Raw genomic sequence first — 16759 nt, 5'->3', positions numbered from 1 at the left:
ATAGGCTGACAGCACCTCAAGCATCAGCTTCCAAATGGGAGCCAGTTCATATCCTGGCTGCTCCACTTGTGATTAAGCTACCTGCTAAGGGCCTGGGAAAACAGTGGAGGATGACTCAAGTGCCTGGACCCTTGCCCCTGCGTGGGAGACTCAAAGAAGCTCCTGGCTCCCAGCTTTGACCCACCTCAGCCCTGTCCAGTAGAGCCATTTGGGGGGTAAACCAGCTACTGGAAGATTTTTCTCTCTCTATCTCTGCTTGCCTTTCTGTAATTCTGCTTTTCAAATAAAAATAAATAAGCATTTTTGTAAAAAACCATCAAATACAGTTTTAAACCCATCTGGAAAATAAATGCTTTGTTTTTTTAAGGTGTATTAATTTATTTGAAAGTCAGTTACAGAGGGAAGGCAAAACACAAAAAGACAGAGAGAGCTTCCATCCACTGGCTCACTCCTCAAGTGGCCACAGTGGTCAGGGCTGAGCCTGGCAGAAGCTAGGAACCAAGAGGTTCTTCCAGACTTCCCACATGGGTAATGGGAACCCAAGCACTTAGGCCATCTTCCACTGCTTTTCTTAGGCCATTAGCAGGTAGCTGAGTCGGAAGTGGAGCAGCTGGGGGCAAAAACCGGTACCATATGGGATGCCAATACTTCAAGCATTCTATGCCTACTATGCTGCATCACAGGCCTCCAAAAGGCTTTAATTTTTTAGATGGTTTGGATTCATATTCAATAGAGAGCCTTGCTAATCATTTTTCTTAATTGCTTGGGCTAACTCACGTTGGTTGAAAAAATATATACATTGTAAAAAATGCAAGAGAATGGGAATTGTTCTTCTATGTAATGAGTTGGATCTGGGAGCTCATTTTTATAATAAAAGCAATTTGTGGCTGGTTATCAGGTAGAGGCTTAAGCTGCAAAGCTTTGGAATGGTATTTCCTGCATGAAGCCTGCTGTACCATGACACCTCACTTTGTTCCCTGGAATCCATGTCCCCCCACATATGCAGGCCTTGGGCTGTCCACCAGTGTTCAGGTGGTTCTCCATCCACAGAGGTATGGAGAGGTTGCTGACATGAGCAACGGTGGATTCTCCTTTCTATCACTCTTGATAGCACCCCCAAACCTGGCAGGAGTAGTTACTGCAGAATTCCCTGGAGCCAGAACTGCCTGCCTGAAAAGCCAACAGCCAATCTCTGACATGGAGATGATTGAAGCAAGGGGGTGATTATTGGCAAGCACAGAGGAAGGCGCCAGGCAGCTGTGCCTTTAAAGCTCAGGCCCCCGATGGGTGGTGGGGTTGAAAGTGATGTGGATGAAGAGGCATTCGTTTATTCTGGGTTTGTTTTAGTTTTTATACTCCAGGTTTTGGGTACGTACCAAGACAAGCACACTAAGTATTGACACCAGTAAGGGGCACCAAGTGTTAAGGTTTATGTGAAGGTGAGAAAGTGAACACATACATATGTGTATGTGCAAGCATGGGTTGCTCCACTCAGAGGAATACCCATCACATGTGGATCTCAGGCAAGATGGTTGACCTGAAAAGAGGAGTGGGGGAGGGGAGACAACATACCTGGATATCCCTCCTGCTGTGATCCCTGATGAGAAAGAGAGTGGGGGAGGGAGAGGGAAGGACGGAGAGAGAGAGGAGGAGGCAGAGAGAGGAAGGAAGGAGAAAGGAAAGAGTGCTGGAGGCAGAGAGAGGATGTAGGAGAAGAGAGAGAGAGGGTGGCACTAGAAGAGTTGAAGGAGATAGGAAGAAGAGAGGGGGAGAAGGAGGGGAGGAAAAGCATGGGGAGGAAGGGAAGGGAGGGACAGAGAGAAGAAGGAGGAGAAGGGAGAGGGACAAGAAAAGGGAGGGAGAGAGAGGCTAGAGAACGGGGAGAGGGGAAGGGGTTGGGACAGAGAGGCTACAGGAGAAGGGAGAGACAGAGACAGGAAGGAGGAGAGGAGAGAGAGGGAGGGGGAAGGGGAGAGATAGAGAAGGGAGGGTAGGAAGAGAGAGAGGGGGAGAGAAGAGAAAGAATTCTTCCACTGGTTTAGTTCTCAAATGGCTATAACACGAGCTGAGCTGGACTGAAACCAGGAGCTTCTTCCAGGTTTCCCAAGTGGGTATAAGGACCCAAGTACTTGGGTCATCCTCCCCTACTTTCCCAGGAGCATTAGCAGGGAGAAGGGTAGGAGGAGGAGCAGCTGGGACTTGAACCAGCAGAGGCTAAACTTCCTATATATCGTGGTGCTGCCCCAGGAAGAGCTTGCTTTGGAATGGTAAATGCTGGACAAGAGAGTCTAAGGTGAGGAAGGGAAGGAAACCAGTGGACCAGGGGAAGGGGTGAGGGCCTGCTCCAATGCTCAGCTTCCTGTTCCTCTTGGTAGCAATTCCATGACAGGGAAAGCAACAGGGACTGGGCAGAGTCTGGATCCAGCTGGGAACCAGGGCTTCCTTGGAAGGTGTTGACCAATTTGTTCCTAGTTCCCCCAAGGCAGGAATAATGGGGAACAGGCTCATTTCCATTCCATTTTCCCTGTCTGTGTTCTGGATACTGCCCATCCTGACACCACATAACCTGCCTCTCCACTCTGTTCACATCCATCCTGTTTTTCACCCTTGCATCCTCGTTTGAACCATGAGCCTATTCATTTAGAGTTGACCATGAAGCAAGAAGAAAGGCCTTCACCTTGGCCACATCTTCAAACATAGGTTCTCTCTCCGCCACTTTGACTCCTTGAAAGCCTCCGTCTGACTTCTCTGTACCATGCAGTTGGCCCTACCCCAAGGTACCTTTATTTCTAAAAGTGGAGTTCAATCAGAATCAAGCTCCATTGGCAAAAAGCACCCTGAGATGTGATGTGGTCTTCCTCTGAAACTTTTAGAAAGCAAGTGCCATGCTTTGCTCCAAAAGCTGTTTGTTCCTGTCTCCCACATGCCTCTGTGTGTGTGTGTGTGTGTGTGTGTGTGTGTGTGTGTGTGTGTGTGTATGCACAAAGCAGGTAGACCAAAGACAGTAGTGCTGTGCCTGGGATGGGTCCCTAGTCAGTAGACAAGCTACAGGTGGTCAAGAGACAAAGCTGTGTGTTTAAAGAAATCGCTGGATCCTGACTTATGCTGTTCTGTCTTCTCACACCTTGGAGACAAAGTTTGGCTGGGAATCCTGGCATTGTGTTCTGGATTTGATTGTGAGCCACAGGAAGGCCTAAGTGGGTGAGTTGGGTGCTCCCCAGAGCTCTCAATGACCTTAGAGCCAGTGAGACGCAGCCAAAGCACAGGGCCTCTGTATTGTGCTAAAGATCCTGCTGTGTTCAAAGCCACAAGGATAGGTTAAGTGATTTAAAAACAGTTTGATAATGACTGGAAGCTGGGGTTATCTTTTTTAAATTTTTTAAAATTTATTTGAAATATAGAGTTATATATAGAGAGATATCTTCCATCTGTTGATTCATTCTCCAGATAGCTGCAATGGCTGGTGTTGGGCCAGTCAAAGCCAGGAGCTTCTCCCAGGTCTTCAGATGGGTGCAGAAGCCCAAGCAAAGAGCCATCCTCCACTGCTCTCCCAGGTGCATTAGCAGTGAGCTAGAGAGAGGCGCAGCCAGGACTCAAACTGGCAGCCATATGGGACGCCAGCATTGTTTGCAAGCAGTAGCTTTACCTACCATGCCACAATGCCGGCCTCCCAAGTTTACCTTTTAAATACTTATTCATATTTACTTGAAAGAGTAACAGAGTGGTATCTTCCATCTACTCACTCACTCCCCAAATACCTCCAACAGCAGGTACAGCACTAGGCTACAGCCAAGAGCCAGCAACTCCGTCAGAATCTCCAGTGCAAAAGACAGGGATCCCTGCACATGAGCCATCATTACCTTCTGCCTCTCAGGGTGTGCATTAGCAGGAAGTAGGAGTCAGAAGCAGAGGTGAAATGCCAGTCCCTGGATCCCACAAGGAAGTGCCAACCCTCCCGCCCCGCTCTTTATTTAGACTCTGGAAATGTTTCCTAGAGGAAAGCAAGACATTGGCAAGGTTAAGGTAGCACAGACAGTGTGGCTGTACCCAAGCAGACGTGTGTCTGAGTAAGAACAACTCTTCCTCTCTCATTGGAATCGCTTTGTATTCCTGCTCTGAGAATCCTTCTATCACCAAAACACTAAAACAGCCATCTGTGTCTTTTCTGTTCTTTTTTCTTTTTCTGGTTTCCTTCTGTCCACTAACAGCAAGCAGTGTCTGCACAGGTTCACATCACATCTTGAAGTGAGAATCCAGATGAAGTGGGTCACGTTCTTATCCATGCAGTGGGTGGAGGTGGCTTCATTTCTGCTGTTGCCTTATTCGAAAGACTAAAGTGCAGACTGCAATTTGCCCAGATGGGAGCTCTTTCAGCTGCTAAAACAGAAGCTGACCTTTGCTAGAATGTGGCTCAATTCAACCCTAACCCAGCATGTAGGCTCTTAGCACAGCTTTCTACAGAGGAGCTGCAGCCAAGAGCAGCTGGCTGAGGCTCTGACAGGCAGCAGGACTGCAGCTGCTGACAGAGCGAGGAGTGCAAACTGTGCTGTGTGGGTAACCAGGAGCTGAAGAGAGTGGAGCCAGGGCCAGGGTCCTCCGTGCTGTGCTGTGCTGTGCCGGCAGCACCTTCTATCCATTCACTGCCAACATCCTGCAGCTGTCAGTCTGGGCCCATTGTGGCTTTTAGTTCTTTCCAGCAAATTCTTTCTTTTCTCTTTTTTGGTCTTTTAGATTTATTTACTTTTATTGGAAAGGCAGATTTCCAGAGAGGAGAGATAGAGAAACAGGTCTTCCATTCACTGGTTCACTCCCCGAATGGCCACAATGGCTGGAGCTGAGCCAATCCAAAGCCAGGAGCCAGGAGCCAGGAGCTTCTCCCAGATCTCCCACGCAGGTGCAGGGTACCAAGGCTTTGGGCCATCCTCTACTGCTTTCCCAGGCCACAGGCAGGGAGCAGGATGGGAAGTGGAGCAGCTGGGACGTGAATAGCACCCATATGGGATGCGGCACTTGCAGGCAGAGGATTAGCTGATATAGTCATTGTGCTTGTTGAGCACCACAAACTGCACCCCACCTTCCCACCTCCCAGTCCCCAGCCCCCATGCCCATATACACTTACCTCCAAGCTCATTCTTAATCCACAGCTCAAGTGATGACCCTCATGGCTAGGGCTGGGGCTAGGGGAGCATGTCTCCCTGGCAGGAAGTGCCCCTGTGGTCTCAGCCCTCCATGGACTCCCAGTGGAGCCCACCTGCTATTGTGATAGGTCACTGCACTCACCTTCACATGGAAACTCTGTTGACCAGCAAGGGATTTACCTGCCGTGTTTCACAGGAACTTCCTCAAAAAAAGAAAAAATCCCTTGTTGTTAGACTCTCCAAAGAGTGTTTTTTTTTTTATCATGCTGAATGACATCAGTCTGGGGCTCTTTCAAAGGTTTGTGCAAACATGAAACTAAAAGGTGAACTTATTTGGATGCAATTTTATTTGAAAACCCATGCCTACATTTTCGTTAGTAACCATTCCTCAGGATCTATTAGAAGATCTCCTTGTATGCATGGGTTTCAAAATTGTTTGAGAACCAAAGAAATGTATTGTTTTTCAGCTCCATTGTAACCTCTAGCTACTTGCATTTCCCACTGGTGGAAGCAACCCTGTTGGGTTTCTCAGAGAAGGAAACATGTCTACCAGTTGCTGGGCAAGAAAGGAAAGTTCTGTGACAGACAAGAGAGTGTCACATTTGCTTTGCTGGTTAAAATTGTGCTGGTACAAAGTAGCTCTTTGATGATGAACTTGCTTCTTGGAATGTAGGATACCACTGCTGCCATGGGGAAGTGCAATAGCAAAGCAGTAACAGCTCGTTCATTTGCGTTCAGTGCATCCTGAAACTAGTCAAGGGCATTCCTGTGGGCTTTTTAGTCCTGTAACTGAAGTTGATCTGTCTAAAAGGAATAAATAAGAAAGCATGAATACATATCAAATAATATCCTTGAAAATATCACGTTCTCTTGAATGATCCTGAGTTTCTGCAGATTTGACCCTTGAGAAAATTTTAGATCATGAAGGTATCCACACAGAGGATACGATCATTCACTGCTTTCCAACAAGACCCTGTGACCAGCCAGTAATTCAAAATGTGTTTGCCTGCCTGTGGGTTGGCAGCCGTGTGTACCTACAATTGACTACTTTCTCCTGCAGGATTTGTTCCCATCATCATTTCCACTCATGTGCTGGACAGAGAAAGGGTAGTCTTTGGAAAAAGAAGGGGGGAAAGAGGAGCAGGAAGACTAATCCAGAATTTACAACCGGGGTGAAACAGGGCAAAGCCAGTAAGAGGATACAGCATTAGGCTCAGCACCCAGGGGCATCTGGGATCCTGTGGGTATGGTGGGAAAACCAAGCAGAGAGGAGTGCTGGGAGCAGCTAGGGACTCTTCTCCTGAACCATGAACTGATCCACACAGAACTGGGAACTATTACAAACTCAGAAGCAAAATAACTGGTGGGAGTGGGACAGGCCTGGGTTTGAGATCAGGCTTTGTTGGTTACCAGGGGATTCTGGACCCCTCATTTCACCTCTATCTCTCCACATTCACCCACAAAAGAGGTTGGCAGTGCCTGGCTGGTGGGGTTGTGGTAAGGATTTCATAGGATGGTACATTCAGGGCACTGTTGGGTAAAGACAAGGTAATAGTCAAGCTTGGTTTGGTGCTTGGTGGCGAGCCAGCTGGTTGGTGCTATAGTCTTTGTTTTTCAATATTTCACAGTCTTGATGCCATCCAGTGTTCTGGGATGTGCTGGGAGTGTGAGAGATATATGGTACTGAGTTGGAACACTGTAGTCACAGATCCCAGACCCAGATTGGTGGTAATATGTAGAAGGTCTCATAAAGAAAGGGCTTGATTTTAGCACAAGAGCCTTGAATGCAGATGAACTCAGCTAAGTGATTCATTCTCTACCCCTCTAAGGTCTTGTGACTTTATTTACTTGATCCTTAAGCTGGGACCAGGGGCTGGCATTGTGGCATCGAGGGTTAGACCACTGCCAAGGTCACCCTCATCCTATATCAGTGTACCTACTTGGGTCTTCCGGCTACACTGATTCTGACCTACTTTCCTGCCAATGCAATGGGCAATGACACAAGTTGTTGGAGTCCTACCAGAGAGACTAAGGAGGAGTTCCCAGCTCCTGGCTTTTGGCCTGGCACAGACCTGGATGTTGCAGCCAGCTTGAACTCTGCTGTCTTCCAACGAGAAGATGACAACATCAAGATCATCTTGCTGGGATTTCTCACCTTTCCTGAAGCCTAGCCTCACAATGCCACAGTCTTGCAGCCTTGGAAATGTGTTGTGGACACAACTTAATGTTGAACAAGTTGTGTCCATCAGGGCATGGCTTCCTCACCTGTCCCTCTTGTTGTGGCATGGTACAGCAGAGGGGATCAGGGTATTCCTGTGCATCAGTGACTGACAAGGGCACTGTTGCAGTAGCTGCCTTCCTCCCTCACAATAAGTGGAAGATGGCTTTGTCTTTACACCCATCATCTGGTCCCTGCTTGTCTCCCTGTAAGCCTGTACTTGTTCTGTGACTAATCCAACTTCATGTGCCCCCTTCCTTGGCATCATTGGGGAAAAGTTGAAAGTGCAAACTCCTAACCCTGGATGGATGTGTCAAGGTCAGGAAGGGGGGGTGATCATGAGATGTCCTGGGGATTTTACTCTTTGTCTTTCCTACGTTTTCTTTAAAGATTTATTGTTTGAGAAGCAGTTACAAAGAGAAAGAGAAACAGAGATCTTCTATCTACTGCGTCACTCCCTAAATGGCTTCAATATCCAGGGCTGAGCCAAATCAGGAGCCCAGAGCTTCATTGGGGTCTCCCATATGGGCTGGGATCCATGCACACAGGCCATCTTCCAGCACTTTCTTCAGGAGCATTAACAGGGATCTGGATCAGAAATGGAGCAGCCAGGACTCAAATTGGTACCCATATGCAGTGCTGCATGCAGCTTTACCTGCTATGCAGAGCACTGGTCCCTTGAATTCTTTAATCAGTGTGCATTTCTGGTTATTATTGATGAGTTGAGGAAAGTAGTGATGTCATTCTTTGTATTTTGCAGATGGGGATGGTTCTGAGACTGTAGCTGGCTGAACTGTGCATTGGAGGCAGTGTTGAAGCCCCAGGCTGTGACCCACAGAGGACTGAGCTGTGGTCTGTGGATCCCTGCCCTTGCATCCCTTCTTTTCAGGTGAGATGTTTATCTTATTATGTTGTGAAACAAACATCTGTGATGTTGACAGTAAGTCAAACACAAACCCAGGGTCCAGCTACTTAACTCGGCTCCTGTGAATCCCCTCCGTGAGACACAAGGTACGCAGTGACTGAGAGAACTCTCCCAGGTGACTAACTCCCTTCTGATGTGCAGCTGCCATCTGCATGTCAGCTGGTCTTGCAGACAACATCAATGGTAAATGCCGTAACTTTCTGGCTCTGCATTTGACATATTGGCTTGCCCATTTCTGTGTCCAGAAGCCAACATCAGGACTGACACATAACAAAATGTCCACCAAACATGATCTTTTGGGCAACAAAATGGGCACCTAGGCCCATCCTTGGACCACTTGTGTATGTCTGGGGTGAATAGAATGAATCAAATGTGACAGTCTGTTTCAGGGCATGTATGGTTTGTGTCTTGTTCAGAGTAAAGTTCCTACAAAAATCAGCAGAATGAGTGTTTTTCAAAGATTAGTTGAAGTCCTTTGGTGTTGCATGTGTTCACTTTCTGGGGTACCATGGGACTCAAGAACAGTGAGATTGCTCAAGTAACCCCCCAGCATTGGCTGCCTCCATTTGCTCAAAAGTTTGGTCATGCCTAGTTCATACAGACATGAGCTATTTTAGAGTTGACACCCAATTCAGAACTCCTCAGGGAGTGTTCCCCATTCTGGCCCCACAACCTACAATTTTGATATTCAATCAAGAAAGCAAAGAAAAATAGATGGATCCTACTGCAGTACTATTTTTAGGCAACTCAAGTTGTCCTTTCATATGCCTAGAATTCAGTGCTCGGCTACACATCACAATCACCCAAGACCCGCATGCAGCTTGGACATCACCGTCAGAGAAGGTCTGCGCGTGCTGTGACAGAATCAGGGGCCCCATGTTGGCACCAGCTGTGGCCCCAGGGCAAGTCCAGGTCATAGCATCAGGAGCCAGGAAGTTCAGGCAACTCCCAGAGGCTGCTTTCCCTCCCTGTGTGTTGTTGGTAGGACACCATGTCTGTGGACATGCTGGGCTGGGCAGAGCTTACAGAGAAGGTGACAAGACCCTGATTAAGAAGATTTTGGTTGTTTTTGCCGCCCCTGCCGAATGACTTGGGTTTCCCTCCCCAGGCATGTGAATTCCATCATGTGCTGTCTCTGCCCACTTGCCTTTCCCACCCCAGGGAGAGAAGCCAGAGATTAGACCGTCCTCTGCAGCTTTCCTGTTTGACGCCACTGACTGGGGGAGGGAAAAGTTCTGGCAGCCAAAATGCCATGCGCCTGTGAATCTTTCAAGAGCTAAACTCCACTTAGCATCCGCAGCCAGTCCATTGTAAATAACCTTGGTCCCCCTCTCTTTGTGTGGTTTGGACTGGAATGTAGCTTCTCTGTGGAGTTGTACAAGCAGCCAGAGATCAAAGAGGCAATCGTTCAGAGGCCTCATTCATGACCAAGTCCCTCTAGCTCTGGGGGAGGAATCTGACAAGCACACTAATAATTCTCTTCCAGGACTGTTTGGTTGCACGGGTTGAGGTCACCGGGGTTGGGACACTGAAGGAGCTTGTGACTACTTTCCAGAACTTCAAAATAGAACACAAGATGCAGATTTGCTTTGCCAGAAGGGTTGTAACCTCACTGGGCCCTGGGTGGTATGTGTGGAATGTGATAGAAGCGGAGGAAGTGGAGGAATGGAGCCATCCCCATGTGGAATGTGGTTCAGGGAGCACAGCAGAAGGCGGGACAGGATCCGGTGTAATTGACTTAGCCTTGGGTGAGCATTAGAGAGACACTTTGATAAATGGAGCGGAACATGTATGGGGCTTAGCTCTGAAAGCCCCAACTACCTCATGCATTGGAGAAGTGGACTTTGAACTCATTTGCAGGAGTAGCAAAAGTGAATGTGTTTCCAATTACAGCAGTGGTGATGCTGTAGCCTCAGGATTGTGGGTAGCCACAAAGGCTACCCCGTAATAACCACTGCTGATTCCAAGTCTCCGTGTGCCACATGCCAGGCAGGGCATGTGGTATCTGAGCCCCTGTGACTGTGCACCCCGGGACACATGTTGTTATCTGTGTTCTGCTCCCCTAGGAAGTGGGACTGTGCGGAGTTGAAAGGCCTTGGTTAAGGTCAAATGCTGAGGCATCCAGGAGCCCAGGATTTGCACTAAGCCTTGGAATGAGGCAGAGATGGCAGGCGCTCTGCCTGGGCTGAACTTTCTAGACTGTTCCCTGGTGCTTCGTGTGCCTGGACGCTGAGCTCTCCAACTGTGGGCTCCAGTACTCATTCGCACCTTTTCAGGCTGAGCACAGTGGGCCCCCAATCCCTGCTTTCTGGCATTTGCAATTCTCTATGCAGAGCCCTGCTCTGGTCTGAGAGCTCCTACAGGATGCAACGTGCCTATCAGCTGCCAGGAGCCTTCCCTGGAAAGCATGATCATGAAAGCATGGAGAGAGAATACTCCATCAGGCCTGCTTAATAACAGTTTAATTTGTATGCAGTGTGGCAAGTGCTTTCTTGGAGATAACCACAAGACCCTAAGTATGTGTATATGTGGACGTGGGGGCACTGAGCTAATGATTGGCTGTGGGCACCAGACCTAATCCCGGACTCCCCTGTGCAATGCATTGTGTAGGTGACATCTTCTGCATGGTTGTTAGGGCCTCTGCCACACACTTGACCCTTTGCACTGATAGCTGAAAAAAAAAGTTGTTCAAATGCTTAATTTTAAACAGGAACTCTGTTCCTCAAATGGTGTGTAATTTAGCACCAAAAAGTCACTCAAGAAAGTTACCCGAGTCTCAGTGGTTGCTGTGTGATGCCTGGTAGGTTTGCCCCTTGCACAGGAATGCCACAGAGCAGCACGTGGCTGAGATGACTGGGAAACCAACAAAGTGTGTCAGCCTTATCTCCTTTCTGTCCTTGTAGTCTGCACTTCTCTTCCTGCATCTTTGGGAGGAGAAAAAAAGATTATAAAGTTCAGATAGGGCCTGGCGGCGTGGCCTAGCGGTTAAAGTCCTCGCCTTGAACGCACCAGGATCCCATATGGGCGCCGGTTCTAATCCCGGCAGCTCCACTTCCCATTCAGCTCCCTGCTTGTGGCCTGGGCAAGCAGTTGAGGATGGCCCAAAGCTTTGGGACCCTGCACCCATGTGGGAGACCTGGAAGAGGTCTCTGGTTCCTGGCTTTCGATCACCACAGAACCGGCCCGTTGCGCTCACTTGAGGAGTGAATCATTGGACGGAAGATCTTCCTCTCTGTCTCTCCTCCTCTCTGTATATCTGACTTTGTAATAAAAAAAATAAATAAATCTTTTAAAAAAAAAAGAAAGTTCAGATAGAGGAGAAAATAACTCCGCAATGTCATTTTATGGATCTGATCACTAGGGAGAGCATCATCCAAAACCCCAGGGCTCTTCCACTCTCCAGCTTGTCTTGATATTTCACCTTTGCAGTGTGAGAAACTGTGAGTGAGCCTCTGCACGCCCCAATGTGGGGAGCTGAAGACAGCCTCTCCTGGGAGAGCACAGCTGTTGTCAGTTCAGTGCAGGGAAGAAAACACATCTCCTGGAAAGAGATGGCAACTGTCACGCCAGCAGAGTTGTGATGAAGACACTTTGCATTTTGCTAACTTCTTCTTCCTCTAGGGTGTCTGAAGATTTTTGTGGCCCTGAAAAGGTTTTTCCTGCTTGTGAGTCACCTGAGGTCCCAAATCGTCCCTCCTTAGGACATGGGCTCTGAAGCAGAGATCCAGGAAGGACAGGATGGCTCCAAAGATGGGATGATGATGATGCAGAAAGAGCAAATCACTTGCAACCATTTGGCGAAGTCCAAGACACTCAACAGAAAAAACACTGTAAGTTGAGTGTTTGGCCTAAGGATGAAAAATGCTGGTGAAGGTGCCATGCCCCGCACTGGCTACCTGGGTTCGAGTCCCAGTTCCAGTCCCCGACTCCAGCTTCCTGGCTAATGCAGCTCCTGGGAAGCAGCAGTGACAGCTCAAGGAATTGGATCCCTGCCACCCTAGTAGGAAACTTGGATTGAGCACCTGGCTACCATTTAGCCCAGTCAGTCAAGTCCCAGTAGTTGTCATCCTTTTGAGGAGTAAGCAAGCCAGTAGTAGGGCATTTTCTCTTTTCTTCTCTGCCTCTAATAAAGAAACATAACTATAAAAAAGATTTTGTATCAGTCCACGATGATCAATAATATCCCTGATCTGCAGGTGGGAGAGAGCCCTCAAAACACTGAGTTACTTGGCCAAGATCACTTAGGTGGTGAGTGGGCAAAAGTGAGTACCAGAGCCTGCAAGGGGAGCACTTCGTATGTGACATGACCCATGGCATCTCTAGGATGCTGCAAAAGGACATGCATCTGGCAGTTGTCTTCAACAGACATAGAGAAAGAAGGCCAGGCGTGTGGAGCTGTGAGTAGCACACTAGTCAGGATACCCAGCTGCGCATCAGAGTGACTGGGTACAAGCCCATGACCCTGTGATCCCAGCTTCCTGCTGATACTCACCCTGGGAGGCAGGAAGTGATGATGCCTCAAGTGCCTGGGCCCCTGCCACACACACAAAAGACCTGCATAGAGTTCCTGGCTCCTGCCTTCAGCCTGACCCAGCCCCAGCTATTGCAGGCATTTAGGAAAAATCAGGAGCTGGAAATGCTCTCCTCTCCTCTCCTCTCCTCTCCTCTCCTCTCCTCTCCTCTCCTCTCCTCTCCTCTCCTCTCCTCTCCTCTCCTCTCCTCTCCTCTCCTCTCCTCTCCTCTCCTCTTCTCTCTCCTCTCCTCTCTCCTCTCCTCTCTCCTCTCCTCTCCTCTCCTCTCCTCTCCTCTCCTCTCCTCTCCTCTCCTCTCTTCCCCTCTCCTCTGCTCCCCTCTCCTCTCCTCCCCTCCCCTCTCCTCTCCTCTCCTTATCTCTCTCTGCTTTTCAAGTAATAAAAAATGAACAAGTTACAATTTTTTGAAAGCATAGAAAGATTCCCATAATGTCATAGAGAGGTGATTTCTGGTAAGCATCATTGCCTGCCTCCCAGTTTATTATAAAATTCACATTCAAATAAGTTGTGAATCTCTCGTCAAGCAGAAGAACTCAATTATAGGGAAAATGAAACTCCAAGTGCTCCATGAAGCATTCAGTGCTCTACATAAAGAACATTTTATTAATTTCTCTTTTTTAAAGATTTATTTTGTTTTTATTTGAAAGGCATGGTTACAAAGAGAAGGAGACACAGAGAGATCTTCCAGCTTCCAGGTTCACTTCCCAAATGGCCCTAACAGCTGGGGCTTATTATCATCCTGAAATTTGTATTCATGCCCTCACAGACAGAGTGGCAATAAATTGTCCCCACCCAAAGGGTCCTAAAGACTTGACTGCCTTTTGTGATCTCAGTAGCGAGGGTCCTGGTTATCACATTTTTGCTTATTCTCTATGTTGGTGATTTCACTTTTTAATAAAAGATTTTTTTTTTACTTAATTGAAAGAGTCCCAGACAGAAAAGGACAGAGAGAAAAAGGTCTCTAACTGGTTCACTCTGTAAATGACAGTGACCTAGGCTGGGCTAACCTCAAGCGAGAAGCCAAGAGCTTCATCCATGTCTCCCATATGGGTACAGGGCCCAAGGACTTGGGCCATTTTTCTCTGCTTTCCCAGGCACATCAGCAGGGAGCTGGATCACAAATGGAGCAGCCAAGACTCAAATCAACACCCATAAGGGATGCTGGTGCTTCAGGCAGTGACTTGAACAGCTATGCCACAACGCTGGCTTTTTGACTTCACTACTTAAGGTGTCCACAATGTGTGGTACTGGGCCCGGTGGCGTGGCCTAGCGCCTAAAGTCCTTGCCTTCAACGCGCCAGGATCCCATATGGGCGCCGGTTCTAATCCCGGCAGCTCCACTTCCCATCCAGCTCCCTGCTTGTGGCCTGGGAAATCAGTCGAGGACGGCCCAAAGCTTTGGGACCCTGCACCCGCGTGGGAGACCCGGAAGAGGTTCCTGGTTCCCGGCATCGGATTGGCACGCACCAGCCCATTGCGGCTCATTTGGGGAGTGAAACATCGGATGGAAGATCTTCCTCTCTGTCTCTCCTCCTCTCTGTATATCCGGCTTTCCAATAATAATAATAAAATCTTTAAAAAAAAAACAATGTGTGGTACTGAGGGCTGTCTAATGTATGGAAAACTAGGGCAAGGAAATGGGTGTATCAATAAGCTTGGGGGCTAAATTTAATATGAATGCATCAGCAACATATAAAAAATAAGGTGTCTACACAGAAAACAAGGTTATGTTGATTGGTTTTCACAATATCACCACACTCCTAGGATTAGAACTCTGCATTTCCTTGAAAGCACTGTTCCATATGCACTAATTCAGTGCTGGTGCTGATGTGACAAGCCTAACCACTGGGAATAATGAGAATTAGCCACATTGGACCAAAAGTTCTTATTCCAGTGGCTCTGTGGAATGTACAAAGCCATCATGTTCTGCATCACATGGGACTTCAGAAAGTCCTCAGTTCTGAAAGCAGATGGATGAGAAGTGTAGGGCAGTTTATCCCTGAAACTAGGAGAGGGAAACTGGGGGGCTGGCGTTTTGGTAAAACAGGTTAAACAGCCACTTGTAATGCAGCATCTCTACATAGGCTGCAGTTGGAGTCCCAGCCACTCCATTTCTAATCCAGCTCCCTGCTAATATGCCTGGGAGAGCAGAGGAGGATAGCCCAAGTGCTTGGGTCTCTGCACCCACATGGGAGACCTGGAAGAACTTCCTGACTCTCAGCGTCAGCTACTTCTGGCCATTGTGGTCACATGGGGGCTGAATCAGAAGATGAAAGGTTCTCTGTCTCTCTATAATTTTGCCTATACAATAAACAAATACATCTTAAAAACTAAAGAAAGGGAAGCTGGTACTGGATTATGGGCAAACACAGGTGAACTTGGTCATGGGCAAGGGAACCAGGAGGATGGAGGTATGGACATAAGCTGAAGAGAGGAAACTGACAGCCCACTGTAAAGATGCTGAGAGTCCACAAAAGGGATGGTGCAGTGCCAGGCTGTTAATCATGGGGTGAATTCCTGCTGGGGAGCATTCCACAGTGCTCCTCCCAGTCAAGGTTGGGTAGGAAAATCAGATGTAAAATGGCATCATCCGTTGTGCTTGTTTGAGAGGCAGTCAGGGGTGATGCCAGACACACATTCTTCCTGGCTTAATGATGTTGTTTTATGTAAATGAGCATGTTGATTCTTTTCCTGCCCAGGTAGGGTCCTGGCTCTGTGTGATGGCTTAGGCAAGAAAGATAACGTTGGTTTTCAGTAAATAGCATCAGTGGAAATGTTTTTTCTCTAACCAGGGGGCACTTGCATGCACTTAAGTTAATGGCATTGAATGGCCTATTAAATAGGCTGTGGTCAGAATGATTTTGACTGGCTCATGCGGAAAAACGAAGCATTCTCATCTTCATGCAGGAGAGCATTGGTTTTATGGGCACAAAATAGAGTTTGGCAGAAACAAATCATGTCTTTAACAGTGGAGAAGGGCAACTACTTCAAAATGATGGCTTGTTTACTTGTGCTTGTTTGTTGGAAACAAGACTGAAATGAGAGCCCTTCTCTCATTAGTTCGTTATGTGTACACAGGAGCCCAGAGCAGGGGAGGGCATTTCCCATAATGGCAGCGCATGGGATGAATTGGACCCATTCCGCCACTTAATGGTATTAGATCAACAAGGCATCTAACTCGTGAGCTTCAGTTAAAAATCTCAAATCTGAGGGGAAAAGTATTTTTTAGCAGCTCAGGGAAGATTCTCAAAACTTTCAGAAAAAAAAGAGTGTTTGTGAAATATGGCCAAGTTATATCTTCACACATGAAAAATGTCCTATATTTTTCTTGGAATTTGAAAATTATTTCAAGGACTAAGACTCTTTTAAAAAAAATAGTGATAAAAACATTAAACTGCTGTGAAAGAGTAGGTGTCACACCCTTTTCATATTTTTTAAGAATAACAGGAATTCAGGAGTCAATGAAACAAAAATCACTATTTCTTCATTATCTATTATCTATTAATGTTGTTAGGCATGGGTGTTGTGGTATGGTGGGTTAAGTTAGCACCTGGGATACCCACATCCCATATCAAGAGCCTGTTCACATCCTGGCTCTTTCGTTTCTGGCTCAGTTTCCTATGAATGTGCATTCTGGCTCAGTTTCCTATGAATGTGCATTCTGGGAAGTAGCAGATGATATCTGAATGCCTTTCACCCCGCCACCCACATGGGGAGATCCAAATGAGGTTCTGGTCTCCTGACCCAGCCTCTACAGTTGGGGACATTTCAGACATGAACCAGCAGCTGGGAGATCTGTTTGACTCTCTCTTTCTATAGCTCTGACTTTAAACTAGATGAAAATAGATACTTAATACTAATATGGTAATAGTGAAAGTTTACCTAAAAGGACCTATTGTTATCAAAATTTAACTAAACCAAACCATGTAGCATTTTTGTAAGATTTT

The 16759-nt window shown here is 47.4% G+C and overlaps 1 protein-coding gene across 1 annotated transcript in view; it reads left to right on the top strand.

Annotated features, from left to right (window-relative positions):
* The first annotated feature begins 8123 nt into the window (after window positions 1–8123).
* KIAA1217 (KIAA1217 ortholog) overlaps window positions 8124–16759 on the top strand; it is a 372896-nt gene continuing 364260 nt past the window's right edge. The window contains exon 1 of the mRNA XM_058669605.1: window positions 8124–8245. The gene's annotated coding sequence lies outside the window, so the exon portion shown is untranslated. The remainder of the gene's footprint in view (window positions 8246–16759) is intronic.

This window comes from Ochotona princeps, chromosome 10 (genome assembly GCF_030435755.1).
Source record: "Ochotona princeps isolate mOchPri1 chromosome 10, mOchPri1.hap1, whole genome shotgun sequence".
NCBI lineage: Eukaryota > Metazoa > Chordata > Mammalia > Lagomorpha > Ochotonidae > Ochotona > Ochotona princeps.
The sequence above is the reverse complement of the archived record's forward strand: the minus strand, read 5'-3'. Positions and strand labels throughout refer to the sequence as shown.